The 15,091-nt window shown below is 34.8% G+C and overlaps 1 long non-coding RNA gene across 1 annotated transcript in view; it reads left to right on the forward strand.

The window, feature by feature from the left end:
- LOC105101921 (uncharacterized) overlaps positions 1 to 15,091 on the forward strand; it is a 482,147-nt gene that overhangs the window by 11,050 nt on the left and 456,006 nt on the right. Inside the window, exons 3-5 of the long non-coding RNA XR_004141159.2 lie at positions 1,281 to 1,404; positions 2,091 to 2,192; positions 10,611 to 10,700. This is a non-coding gene — a long non-coding RNA (uncharacterized LOC105101921). The remainder of the gene's footprint in view (positions 1 to 1,280; positions 1,405 to 2,090; positions 2,193 to 10,610; positions 10,701 to 15,091) is intronic.

A 15,091-nucleotide genomic window follows, 5' to 3' on the forward strand; every position in this document is an offset into this window, starting at 1 on the left:
AGGTAAAGGTACTGACTTGGCAAAAGCAGAAGGATCTTCCTCTGAGGTTAGAAAGTAGGTGGTGAAGATGGTTATAGGTATAGCTTATAAATGTAGAGAAAAAAGGTGAGGGAGATTCATAGCTGATAGTTTTGATTTTCTTCTGATAAAGGAAACATAAAAGAGGTAAGGGCACACAGGTGAAGTAGCAAGTTTGAGTTGAAGTAAACGTATCAAATACATGCTCTAAGGAATGGGAGAGGGAGTTCACCAGGGAGCAAGGTTATTAGCAAGGGATTGATGTACTGGAGACTGTAGGATATGAAATGATATGTAGCTCTGTGAGAGATTGTGGTTTGAAAGAAATGGGAATAGCTGAGGTTAAAATAAGGTAAGAAAGGAGGTGTTAAGGGAGTAATGGAGTGAAAAAACACTGGAGTGATAAGTGGCTGTGGTCAGAGATCAATATATTGGAGTCCAAGACTGTGGAGCAATTTCGTGGTATGTGGCTCTGAGTATGGATGGCTGAATGAAGTGGTTGTAAGATGGTGAAGTCAGAGTTCAAGGCTGTTGGATGGGTTGTCTGTATGGATGCTGAAGTGGCACATAGTAGCAGAACATGCAAGGGAGGTGGATACTGGAAACCAGATGCCGAAGTCCTCGATGAATAAGGGAGGGAATGACTGGGCAATTAAGTAATGGGAATGAAAGAGAGGAAGAAGGAATACAACATTTCCAAGATTGTTGATCGTGCCCTTTTTTCCCCCCTGGAAAATTAAGAGTCATGAGGGCAAAGACTATGTCTTATTGCTGCAAATATTTGCTGACTTAATGAATAAACAAATGATGACCTCATTATTTTGAATAAATATTTATTCATGTTGAATTAGTATTTCTGAAAACTTTGGGTTTTTCTATTACAAGAAATTGATATTAAAGAAAATACAAACAAGCAAGATATAGGAAAAATTAATAATCCCACACTCAGAAATAACCACTGTTAACTCACTGTTACTGAATTTTCACACCTGTTTGTTATTCATATATATTTCCTAGCAGTAAATATTCAACTATAATATACTTTAATGGCTGAATAAGTATTCTACTATAGAATATAAGGATGTACCACAGGCAATTTCTTATTTGGGAGTATTTATATTGGTTCCTACCAATTTTTTTCTACTGGTAAAAGGAACAATCTAATAGTTAAATTTTTGCCTTACTTATTTCCTTAGGATGCAGTCTTGGATGTGGATTTTCTGGTAGGGTCTTCATAACAAGCCTATTTATCTTTATTTTAGGCCTATTTCTAACAGGCTTATTTATGTGAATTCTTATTCTAACCTGGATTGGAATCAGAAAATTGGACAGTGTTGCAGGTACTGATTGATGCAGGCACACTGACAGCCACAAAAGTGAGAACTGGTAAGTAAAAGTCCTTCAAAGGAATAATGATGTTTTAAAAACTTGGAATCAAGTACACTTTTCATGGGTACAATAAGAAATGATCCATCAGCTGAGTAACAGGATATAGTGGTCAATTCAGAAATATATATTTAAATTAAATAAAAACCTCTATGAATAATCTACATTTGTTGGCAGCATCCGATTTTAGGAGAACTTTTAATAAAATAATGAATAATCACCAAAATCACTGCTCCTCAGATTTTTTCACAAAAGTATGGTTAATAGCAGAGAAGAGTGAATAATTGCCCTAGAAGCTTGGTCCCAAGATAGTTTCAAGTTTCATGTTTTGTCTTAAATTTGAAATGAATGTGCATTATATACCATAACAGTCCTATGGTTAGTATAAATATAATGCTTATATTTTTTTTCCAAAATCTCTGAGTAAAATTGGTATCTAAGAAGTGATCCATTTTTACTCAGTGGCTTTTAACACCCTGGCATACCACAAGTTCCCCTTGCCCCAAGCTGGATTTTCAGAGGCTATTTCATGGTTGGATAATACACTGCTTTTCAGTTCTCTCTTACAATTTAGCCAAGGCTATTTATAGTAGTATATGGCAGAGAGTAGTAGATTAATTGATGCTTACCCACTTTGAACCTGAGAGTATTATAGAAACTCTGAAAATTCAATATTTTGCCAACAGACTGCACTACAAGAAAGGTTAAAAAAAGTCCTTCAGACAGAAGGGAAATGATACCAGATGGACATACAGATTTATACAAAGGAATGATGAGCACTGGAAAAGGTAACTACATGGGTAAATATGTACTTTTTTTTCTATTTAGTTTTCTTTTAAGATAATCAACTGTTTAAATAAAAGTAATAACAATGAATTACAGTGTTTACAACATGCATAAGTAAAATATATGACAGCAACAGCATAATGGCCAGGAGGGGAAAAATAGAAGTATATATTTGCTGTATGTGAAGTGGTGTAATATCACTTGAAAATAGACTGTGATAACTTATATAGACTACAAACGCTAAAGCAACAAGTAGAATAACAAAACAGTATTAGGTAAAAAGCCAACAAATGAGAAAAAAATGGAATAACAAAAAAGTTCAATCCAAAAGAAGGCAAAACAAGGAAAAAACAATAAGCAGATGGAACACAGGACAGATATACCAAAGAGAAAATAGTAAGATGATGGACTTAAATCTAATCATGTCAATAATCACATTAAATGTAAATGATCTAAAAATATTTATTAACAGGCAGAGATTGTCAGATTGAGTAACAAGCAAGATCCAACACACTTTACATACAAAACACAAAAACATTAAGAGTGAAAGGATAGAAAATGATATACCACGCTGATGCTGACACCAGTCTAAAGAAAACTGGTATGGCTATATTAATATGTAGAAACAAAGTAAGATACCAGAGCAAAGAATATTACCAGAGATAAAGAAGGTCATTTCATAATAATAAAGGGGCCAGTTAATCAGGAGTTTATAACAATCTTAAATGTTTTTGCCCCAAATAACAATAGGTTCAAAATACATGAAGCAAAACCTGATAGAATGCAAGGTGAAACAGAGAAATTTACAATTATAGTTAGAGATGTCAGTACTTCTCTTTCAATAATTGCTAGAACAAGTTGAACCTTAGCAAGGATATAGTAAACTTAAACAACACTATCCACCAATATCACCTAATTGACTTTTCTAGGACACTCCACTCACAATAGTAGATACATATTGTCTTTAAAGTGTACATGAAGTATTTACCCGGAATGAGCATATTCTAGGCTATAATGAGCATATTCAACAAACTATTGCCTTAGGGCCAAATCTAGCCTGGATTTGGCCTACGAACTAAGAATAGTTTTAACATTTTTGAAAGATTTCTTTAAAAAAAATTGACAGAGATTGTGGCTCATGAAGCTGAAAATATTTGTTATCTGACCCTTTATAGAAAAAGTTTGTTGACCTCTGTTTTAGATCATAAAACATGTCTCAGTACATTTTAAATGATTCAAGTCATACAGTTTAGGTTCTGATCACAAAGGAATGAAATTTGAAATCAATAACAGAAAGCTAACTGGAAAGATCCCCAAATACTTAGAAACAAAATAACATGCTTCTATATAATACACTGATTAAAGAAGGAATCAGAAGTGAAATTAGAAAGTGTCTTGAACTGAAGGAAAATAAACGTAGAACATATCAAGTTTTGTATAAATGAAATGCCTATATTAGAAAATATAAAAAATATGAAGTCAATGACCTTAGCTTCCACCTTAAGACACTAGAAAAGGAAAGCAAATTAAACACAAACACACAAAAGCCCATGAAATAATAAAGATCAAAGTGGAAATCAATGAAATGGAAAACAAACATCAATTGAGGATATCTATGTACTCAAAACCTGGTTCTTTGAGATCAGTAAAATTGATAAATTTTCAGCCAGACTGGTCAGGAAAAAAAAAGAGAGAGAAGACACATATCAGGAAGACCAATAATCAGGAATGAGAGGGTGAATCATTACAGATTCTATATATATTTAAAGGATAATAGAATATTATGAACAAATTTAGGCAAAAAAAAAAATCAGCAACTTAGATGAAATAGCTAAATTCCATGAAATACATAAACTACTGAAGGTCACTCAAGAATAAATAGATAACCTGAATGGTCACTTATCTATTGAATTATTAGTTTAAGATATTCCCACAAAGAAAATTGGGGTCCATAGGGCTTCACTGACAAATCCTTCCAAACATTTAGGGAAAAAAATAATCCCAATTATACACAACCTCCCAGAAAAGTGAAAAGGAAGGAATCCTACCCAACTTGTTCTTTGAGGTCAGCATTACCCTGATATCCAAACTACACAAAGACATTACAAGAAAAGTCAGGCCAATCTCTCATGAACATAGATGTAGAAATTCTAAACAAAATTTTATCAAATAAAATCCAACAATATATAAAAGGGTAATATTATTATTGGGTGGGGTTTATCCCAAGAATACAGGATTAGTTTTAACATTCAAAAATCAATCAGTATAATTCACCATGTTAAGCTAAAAAAGAACACCTGATCATCTTAATAGGCGCAGAAAAAAAATTTGACAAAGTCCAATATTCATGCCTGATTTTAAAAGTCTTAGCGCACTAGGAATGGAAGGGTGCTTCTTCAGTCAGATAAAGGACATCTACAAAAAACCTACAGATAACCTCATACATACGGGTGAAAGACCACATGCTTTCCCCCTAAGATCAGGAACAACACAAGGATGTCTGCTCTGACCACTTTTCTTCAACATACTCAGATTGGAAAGAGGAAATAAAACTGACATAATCTTCCATCTATTCCACTTGGTGGAATTGACAAAAAGCTACTAGAACTATTAAGTGAGGTTAGCAAGATTGTAGGATACAAGATCAATATATAACAATCATTTATGTTCTATGTTCTAGCAGCAAACAATTAAAAATGGAAATACAAAAAATACAGAGCTTTTACAATAGCATAAAAATATGAAATACTTGTGAATAAACCTGACAAAAGGCATGAAAGACTGGTACACTGAAAACTGCAAATACTGCTAAGAGGAATTAAAGATGACTTAAACAATTGGGGAGATTTACCTGGTTCATAGGTGCATATTGTTAAGATGTCAGTTCCCCCCAAATTGATCTAAAGGTTCAATATAATCCAAATCAAAATTCCAGTAGGCTTAAAGAAAAAAAAGAAGCTGATTCTAAAATTCACATAGAAATGCAAAATATCTGGAGTAGCTCAAATAATTAACTTTTATTTGTTTACTTATTTACTGCCTTTAGGTAACTTTTGGAGGCAAAAGAGTATTAGTTTAAAAAACTGGCATTGGAATCAGATCTGAACTCAAAATCCTAGCTCTGCCCATTTACCAGCTACATTGTCTTGAAGATGTAACTTAACTTGGGCCTCAGTTTTGCCCATCTGTGAAATGGGTGAAAATACTTACCTCATGGAGTTGTTGTATTGAGGTAATCAATATTTGAGCACTTAACACAGTGTCCAACATACATTATGTACTGAATAAATGTTCCATTGCTAGCTACTATGAAGACACTTGTACATATTGTGGAAATCCAAAGCCATATTAGATTAGACAGTGATGAAATCCTAAACATAGTTTATGATATAATCTTCTGTTTACAGAAGTCATATCACATAGATTCCAAAAACTCTTAGTTCAAGGAGTGTCAAACTTGATCCTTTCCTATTTAAAGAAAGATGTAGGGTAGCACATTCTAAAATTGAACCTTCTTTAAATGTGGTTTTCTATTTATATAGTTCCATAGCCAAGATTTGCTTTGGGACTGGAAATTCATGTTGACCCTGACAGTTTTACATTAAACAAACTCTACATTTAAGGGCTGAATAGTTTGGATGACTTGTGTTAATGTATCTCTTCTGTTTTTTGAAGCCATAGCCTATATCCAAAAGTACCACAGTCGATGAAAAGTTGTAGGTATTTGTTTTGTTTGATGAATGAATGAATGATTATTGTTTCTCTCTGGCAATCCAAACCCAGAGCGACTTAAAAAAAACTACATATTTGCCTATTCCAGTAAACATCTATCCATTATCAATCTAGTTTTAAATTACTTCATTTTCCACATCCCTTAGCAATTATTTATTGTTTGTACGTGATTAATGTACTCATGTTACTTTTCACATATTCCCATACCTTTTTCTGTGTATATTGTGTTTTAAACTAAAAGATAATGCCTCTAGTGTGCAATAGTTTATGTGCTGCTCAGCAGTGCCTCAAGTGCTGCAAAAAGGTAGACTCTCAATAGATGAGCAGGCTACCTCCTTTTGAAATATATTCTCTGGGTCACTGTGATCTGCCTTGAAAGGGAGTTTAGATACACAGGTTCTGTTTTTTTGTTTTTTTGTTTTTGCTATTTCACTCATATATTGTGTGACTTTGAGTAATTCCTTCAGTATTCAGTTTAAGAATAAATTAAGAAACAATTTCCTAAAGAAAAACATTTTAAAGTTACAAAAGCATCTACATGTTGGTACCATTTCCCTAGAAATATTTAATGTAGTATGAAAGTCTGGACTGGTCAGTTTTAATCTTTTCTTGGTATTTCCATAGAAATATCCATGTAGCAGAGACTCTGAAATAGCATTATATAGAGAATGTTATTACTATAGAAAGAACCATAATTTCTTCATAGAAAAGAGTCAAAGATAATATCCTGGAGTTTTGCAATACTTAAGCTACTCCTAAGTTGTCTCACAACGGAATTAATGTAGGGGAACACATTCAAGGAATTGCTGAGGTTCAGAATAAGAGTGTACAAAGTGTAAGAGTGTTTTCTATCATGGATTTTCAAATAGTTAAATTAAGAGTCATTCACTCTCTGGCCTCTTTCTCCATTTACCCTGTCTAATGGCAACAATAAAGTTGTGCAACCTATAGTATACATAAAAGCAATTTCTAACAGTGCCAAACCAATAGCAGTTTCTGGGTCATTTCCATTCCTTCCTCCATGAAAATGTACAACATTTAGGTTATTCCACATATTTCCCCCACACCCCAAACTGTTAGGTTGCCAAAGAAAAACCAATCAGGTTTGCCTTCATGTAGTCATTCTAAATACATGTAAAATCAGACATTAACTTGAAAATATGAGGGGAAGGAAAACATCAAACCATAGAATGGAGTTTTAGTTTTACTGACATTTATATATCACACTTCCTGTTTATGATTTCAGAAGTGCAACCATGCAGAGCTTCTATTAAAAACCGAGTAACTGGGAACAGTTTGAGGATTACAACGGCAACTTACTCAAAGGAAAAAAAAACCACTGAACTTACTGCTTGTGGAATTGCTATCTTTGTTGTGTAAAAAGTTGAATATTTTTTAAACATCATTTACTAGTAGTGTAATTAAAAGGGAACTTGATGGCCTTGCGCCTTTAAAACAAGCAGCCCAGTCATGGTCTTAGTTCTGAATTTGACTAGTTGATGCGATAAGAAAAAACAAGCCAACCCCTTCCTTTCCATATATATTTATATATGTGTGTATGTGTATAATAACCTAAATGTTGTACATTTTCATGGAGGAAGGAATGGAAATGACCTAGAAACTGCTGTTGATTTGACACTGTTTAAAATAGCTTTTATGTATAGGTTGTAAAATTCATTGCTGTCCAAAGACAGGGTAGATGGTGAAAGAAGCCAGAGAGTGAATGACTCTTAATACACATATATGTACATATGTAAATAAAGGTAATTCTTGCAAACATTTGCTTTTTCCTCCCATTTTGAAATTTCAGTTGGCTGTTGTTATGCATTAATTAACAATTAGTTCTGCCTAAAGGAGGGAAAGGGTAGAGGTGAATACAATTCTTAATAAGAGGCCTTTTCTTCCACTATTAACTTGTTCTATTTGGAGCATAACTATATGAGTTAATTTAAATTTGTGACCACTTCAGAGTGTGTGTGTGTGTGTGTGTGTGTGTGTGTGTGTAGATTGAGAGCACCCAAGTGGGCATTGGCTGCTAGCTACACATCAAAAATCCATGTTCTCACTTCGTGGCCATACAGATAAAGCTTATTCCCAGCCTCCCTTGCAGTTAGCTGTGGACTTGTGACTAAGTTACAGCCAATGGAATGAGAGTGGAAGTTATATGTGCTACTTTGAGTCTCCACCCCTAGAAACTCCCCTTAATAGAGAAGACTCCCCAGGGAGACCTTGGAACTTTGGTACTGAAAACCTAGGTACTGAAAGACCTTGAAAACTAAGTATTAAACTACTTGTTTATTTTAGCAAGAAACAAACTTGAGCCATTATACATTTTGGGGTTATGGCAATTAGCCTACCCTAAATTAATTCAATATACAAAACTTACACTTGCAGTGTCCCTGTTACACTGAACTCCTTGGCACCATTGACATTGTAATGCATATAAATGGCATTTCGGAAGCACAATCAAGAGGCTACCGGTATGGATATGTATGGATGTATATAAATGTTCCCCCCAGGAGTTGTGCAACACTGCAGCTCTGCAAAAGGACCTCTAGCTTCTCCCTTGGGTTTTATTGCGTAGGAGCATCAATTTGTGCAAAGGCACTTCCCTTTTGTGTCTGTGGTAATAGATTAAGGTGGAATGGATCACTCAACCAGAATCTTAAGGGGGAACTGTATACTTAGAATCCAAATCAGATCTCTTTCTTGGATCTGTTCAATTGTGTTAGCTACATATTCTGCCTTTAACCATTACCCTCTGGCATGCATTAGGCCAACAGGGAGTGTTAGGAGTCCCTGTTCCCTCAGCCACTCAAGTTTACTGCTGTGGGTAATAGAAACTTTTTTGGGCTTCACTTTCCCTATCTGTAAAATGAGACAGCTGGATTATGTGACCCCAAAGATCCCTTCACTAAAATTCTACTATGTATGACTACAACGTCCATAGCTATTGGTAGAAATAATTGTTAATATGAATGTTCCTTTGGATTCCAAGTTGATGCTGTACAGGTGCTTAAAAGTAACTTGAAGTTTTAAGAAAGATGTTTAACTTGCACCAATTTCACAATAAAAGAGGCAGAACAGAGGTTCTACTCTTCTCCCAAGTGAAAATTATTAAATTGAAAAGATTTTTAGCTCACTCAGGATATTTTTAAAATTATAAAGCAGTGTACCACCTCTCTGATCTCTTTACTCAGTGGGTGCAGTATCAAAGCTAATGCAGAATGTGACATTTATTGAAATACCACAAAAAAGTAAAAAAGTAAATCAACAGATTGTGTAGTTGTTCACTGAATTTACCAGTTAAAAACCTTAAGTTTTACTATGCCTAATTGTATACTTATGTTCTAATGTTTCAATGTAATAACAATTAATACTACATACAACAAGTTCAGGATCATGGCAAAATCACTAAAGTCATACTTCTGTCATAGTCATAAACATATGACTTAGTGCTAAGTCACATTTTTTGTTATAGGTGACAGTAATGAATCTTTACCTGTTTGTCTGCTGGTAGAGATTTAATCTCATGGATTTCAGCTTTGGTTGAAGCTAAAAAATATACATTATCTGGACTTGATGGAGCTGGCTTTAATTCACATTCTGTTGCTTCAGGGGAGCTGCAAAAGTATGGAACTTGCTCAGGGATGAGACTGTTTTAGAAAGGAGAAAGGACAGGCTGTATATCATTGTCCAAAGTGGAGGTTTTATGTTAAGAGAAAGCCATGTATAGGCTGGGGTAGATAAGAAGAGATACAAAAAAGTCACAGTAACTTTTTTACCCACAAAAGGAGCAAGGCAGAGAGCCTGCAATAGTATTTTGAATACTAATAAACAAGTATGGATTCTAAATATCCTTAGATAATTGCAGATATTGGGAAACAACGTTTAAAATGAAAGCATAGATAAATAATTTTTAGTATATCCATATGTTGGAATGCCATGGAGATGTTAAAAACATGTTTTCAAAAATATTCAATAACATGAGAAAATAATCATTATAAACTACAAATCCTTTATTGCTATTAAACAGGAATCAGTCTTGTTGTTTCCAACCTTTACATTCTCCTCACGCTATTTCCTCCCTATCCCCAGTATAAATAGGAGCACAATGGAAGAAACATTTTAAGGAGAGTTGCATAGACAGTGAATTTTAAAGTGAAGGGATTTTAAAGTGAAGGGATTTTAGAGATTATTTAGTCAAAATCTATCATTCTGCAAAGGAAACTGACCACAAGAAAATTAAATGTCTTGCTTCTAGCATTGCCACTTGCTAAAACCTGGGTTTCCTTACTCCCCAGATTTGGCACATTTTACCTTCTACTATAACACGCTACATCTGAGACTGGGTCAGACTAGATTAGAGAGAGTACTGAAGGTCAGGCCAAAGAGTATGAACTTTATTTTAGTCTGTCTTTTTTTTTTTTTTTTGGAGGCAGTGGGTATAAGGCACAAGGGAATGACAATGATCAGAATCATAAAATATCTGTTGAGATCATCTATTTCCTAATAATCCTAAATCTGTAACTTTTTCTTACTCAGTACCACTTTAAAAATTCTTGGGAGAGTACTCAAATCATTTCTTTGTCTCACATAAATAATGCTGAGTAATAGACATGACTAGATTACAACTTATAACTATTTTATTTATTTGTTCATTTGCTTTTGTCTGTTTCTTCCACTAGAATGTTATCTTCCAGGAGGGCAGGCCTCTGTCTTTTTGTTGACTCCAGCACCTAGCAAGTATTTGACACATAAAAGATGTTCAGTATTTGGTGAGTGAATTAATAAATGACAAGCTTCTAAAAAGCAGTAATCCTTTATTTACTTTGTCTAGACTTCTTCTGGAAGTTTTCCCAAGTTTCGCGATTCCATCACCATTCTCATTTTTAATTTTAGAATTGGATGAATCTGCTTTATTCTACTTATGCTCTGCATTTCAGTCTAGCACAACTGAACTAGTAATTCTGGCACTCTTAAACTCTTGTGCCAAATTTGCTAAATTTGAGAATGACCTTGACCTGTAATTTTATTTAGATTTTTATCCTTAGATGAATGAGTACACTTACACCATGAATTAGTGGTGTATGTGTGAGATTAAACTGAAGATGAGCCAGGAGACAACACTGTTGGATGAGCGTATTTGGAAATAGGAAAAAAGAAATGGTAATACCTTGAAAAATAGAAGCATTAGGCTGAATTAAGTATACATTTGAACTTCTATCTCAGATTAAGTGTAAGTTTCAAACCTGACAAAAAAGAAGTAAATAATATTTTGAAGAGCGGATTTTTCCTTAAAGGTTATTAAAATAAAAACAAAACAAAAACACTTGAGCCTAAATTTAAATACTAATCTCAATTTTAAAAGGTAGGCTTATTTTCAATATAAATGTATACAGAGAATTAAAAGAGATTTTTTTTTTAACAACAAAATTTTTACCAGATGGAAGAAGCTTAAAAATATTGGCCTTTTAGCCCATTTCTAGGAATTTATCCTAATTTAGGAAATAATCTGAAATGCTAAAATAGATTTATGCATAAAAAAGCTCACAGCAACATTATTTATAAGAAAGTAAGGAATATAGCTTAAATGACCACTTAAGGAAACACTACTCCACACAAGGATCATTATGCAGCCATTGAAAATGTTTCTAAAGAGTTTTAAATAACTTGAGGAAACATTTCTGATAAATTGTTATGGAAAAAGGCAGTGTACTCAAGCAAACAGTTTAAACTACATAAGCTTAAAAAGCTTATGGAAATATGTCAACTGCAATAGTCAGTTACCTCTAAATAGAGGAATTATTGGTTATTTTTTCCTGCTGTCCTTTTTAAAATATCTTCTTTATTTCAGTTAAACATATTTTCAAATTTGTCTTCACTTGCATGTACTACTTTTGTAATCAGAAAAAGAAACCAATTACTTGGCATAGATACATGTTTATGTCCCAATGGTATGTTTTCTGTATCATAACATGAGTATAAAGACTGTTGACCAAAAGAAAAGTTTGATATTATTTGAATCCAAGTAATGTAGTTTCCAAAACAAACACTGATACATATCCTATAACTTGTAAAGCTGTGATGGTTTAGTACAATTTACTAATTATTTTGACATGGCAGGCTCTCAGTATGTTCACTGATGATGGAGATGGTTAGAGAAGGGATACTTCAATTAATTTACCAAGTTCCTTGAATCCGTCAGTTAGCAACTCTCTAACCAAGAGATTAATGGTATAGTCTGATGTCAAAAAGCTGTCCATAAAAATCTCCCTTAGTTCGGGTGGTACATGTTTGCAAACTATTATTTTGTACTTCAAAAAGAACAGTCTCTTACAAGCTAATTTTTTTACAAACATAAGAGGGAGAAAAGTTTTTTCTTACTTTGTTTATATTGGCAAGCTATGAGCTTCAAGTAAGATTCTCTGATCTGACACCACCAGTAAAAAAGGTTCCTTGTGGAAGTAATGGCAACTATACTTACCTTGTAGGGTTGCTGTGTTTTAGAAATCATGTATGTAAAGTGCCTAGCATAGTGCATGGTGCACAGGCATTCAGTAAACGGTGGCTATTATAATAATACATAATATTCTTATGACTTATCTGTTATGTTACTATATATATGGTGAAATGAAAAAATGTGCAGTGTAGTCTATTTAAAAACATTTATTCTAGATTTTCAGATAAAGGTGGGGAATGAAGGCAGATCACAAAATCTTTCTCCCCAAATACTTCACCAAACAGTTTACACACAACAAAGAACAGGTAAATAACTCCTTTAAAAACATCACCAAAAGTAGCCAGAAAAAGAAAATGTCTGCAACCTAAGCCAACAAAAGGCCGAAATAATACTATTATTTCAAAATAAATAAATTTGGAACAGCAAGAAATGGAATAAGCATGGCTAGGAATCAAATTCTCACCAAAAGGAAAGTCTGGCCATCCCAGCACGTTCCCTGGTCAACTCGAGTTGATTATGCCTCATCTCCTCTCTCCTAGGACTCTCGCATTTCCCGCTCCTCACTTCACACTCTCATTTTATTGATAAATAGAACCTGTCACAAAAGAAACTCATATTTCCCTTGCTGTACCTATCAACCCACCGTCATCTGTACTCATTTATACTCTCTTTTCCTTAAAAGGGTCAGCGTCCTTGCTCTTATGTAAGGCAAGCCCCTCTACTTGTGCCCTGGATCCCATCTTTTCTTGTAGAGTCAAGGATTCTGCTTCTGTGATTATCATCTCTATTTCCTGCATCCTCAGTTTCTCACTCTTTATTGGATTATTCCAATCAATAAGCATACTGTAATATTTCCCAGCCTAAAAATACCATCACCCTAGACCTCATATCCCCCTCTACTTACATGGTGAATAGGAGCCCATTTTTCTGTTCCCCTTTGTAACAGACTTTTAAAAGATTGTCTAACTTGGAGTTTCCACTTCCTCATCACCATACATTATCTTTTTAGTCCATTCCAATCAGGATTATTGTCTCCACAGCTCCACCTAAACTGCTCTAGCTGACATCACTAATTACCTTCTTGCCAGAACATTATTCTCTTCCCAAATGTTTGGAACTCCCAGATATATTCCTCACACTTTTTTTCTTCTCCATCAATATTCATTCCCTCCTAGGTCATCTCACCCAATTTTTCTGGTTTTAAATATTGCTTGTATTCTTAGAACTCCTAAGATTTTTTTTTTTATCCCTAATACCTCTTTTTGAGCTCTGACCTCATATCCAGCTGCCTGCCCAGAAACTACACTTAGATGTCTAATAAAGACCTCAGAGTTAGCTCATTCAAAATAAATATATTTATTTTCTTCTTCCCCTCAATTTCCTTCTCCCCAAGTTTCCTCCATGTCAATAAATGACATTATTTTTTACCCAGTTGCTCAAGACAAAAACCTAGAAATCATCCTTAGTTCTTCTTTGTGCCAGTTATTAAGCTGTTATCTCTTAGAATAAACTGTAATTTTAGCATAATACTATGCTCTGTGATGCTGGGACTGGGACTCTCTGCAAACTACTACTATTTCTACTTCATCAGCTGAATCCTTGCTACAGTCCGTCAATAAGGGGCATTAGAAAAAAGACTAAAGGTCAAGAAGAGGGGAAAAGAACTTGCTCCTCCTTGTTAGCTTTCTGCACCTGCCAGCACTGCCGCAGGTATGGCCCTTCACCCTGACAGCAGCGGTTTGACCCAAATTTCAACTATCTTCCACTCACCTAGAACCAGCCCCAACATATGCTCTCAGAGGTACCAGCATCAAGTGGGCAGCAGCCCCTCACCGCCCCAGGTCAGAGCTCCAGCCCTGCCAAGCCTCCTCTCCTAGCTCCTGGGTTCTAGTAACTTAGGGTCTTCCCACATTTATCCAGGACTAGGGGTAGTAGCTACTTCCTGAAGTTACTCTATTGTCTCACTGTTCCCTTTTTCCTTTTCCAGTTCAACAGCATCTGTTTGACCAATTCGTTATATTCAGTTTATTGCTGTTGAAATAGTTAGTAGCCAGAGTGAGTCCTCTAAAGCAAATACCATCTCCTTGCTCCTCATCACAGTTAGATAGAACAAAACTCAGTCTTCTCTCTAGGGCCTCCAGCTCCTTTTGTGACCTGGCCTATCTAGTTCTCTAGTCTCATCTCTTATCACTTTCTGGTTACTTATTTGGTTCTAATCATTCTTGAACACACCGCTTTTCTACTGCAGAGCAAGCCTTTGTGTTTTCTCTTCTCTATATCTGGATTGCCCAGGTCTTTGCCTAGCTCCCTGCCTAGCTTCATATATGTCTCTTCTCAAATGTCATCTTAGGCCTGCTCTCACTGCAGTATCTAAAATGGACAATTCCTTCCCCCACCCCTCCATTTCCTTACCTTAGTTTCTTCTAATTGTCACTACCTGACATTGTGGTGTTTGTTAACTTCTCCCTCCCCTATCCTCAAGTAAAAGCTTCATAGCTTCATAAAGGCAGGGATGTGATCTTATTTACCACTGCTGGCACTCAGTAAATTCCAGTTGACAAATGAATTTAATAAATAAACTGCAGTGAATGCAGAAGAAAAGTGGACCAAAGTAACTGCAAAGAAGATAATATGCAAGTGAGACAAAGACAGCATGAAACATAACCTGATTCAGCTCCCTGAGTACATGATGCAACAAATGAATCA

This window comes from Camelus dromedarius, chromosome 13 (assembly GCF_036321535.1).
Source record: "Camelus dromedarius isolate mCamDro1 chromosome 13, mCamDro1.pat, whole genome shotgun sequence".
Lineage (NCBI taxonomy): Eukaryota > Metazoa > Chordata > Mammalia > Artiodactyla > Camelidae > Camelus > Camelus dromedarius.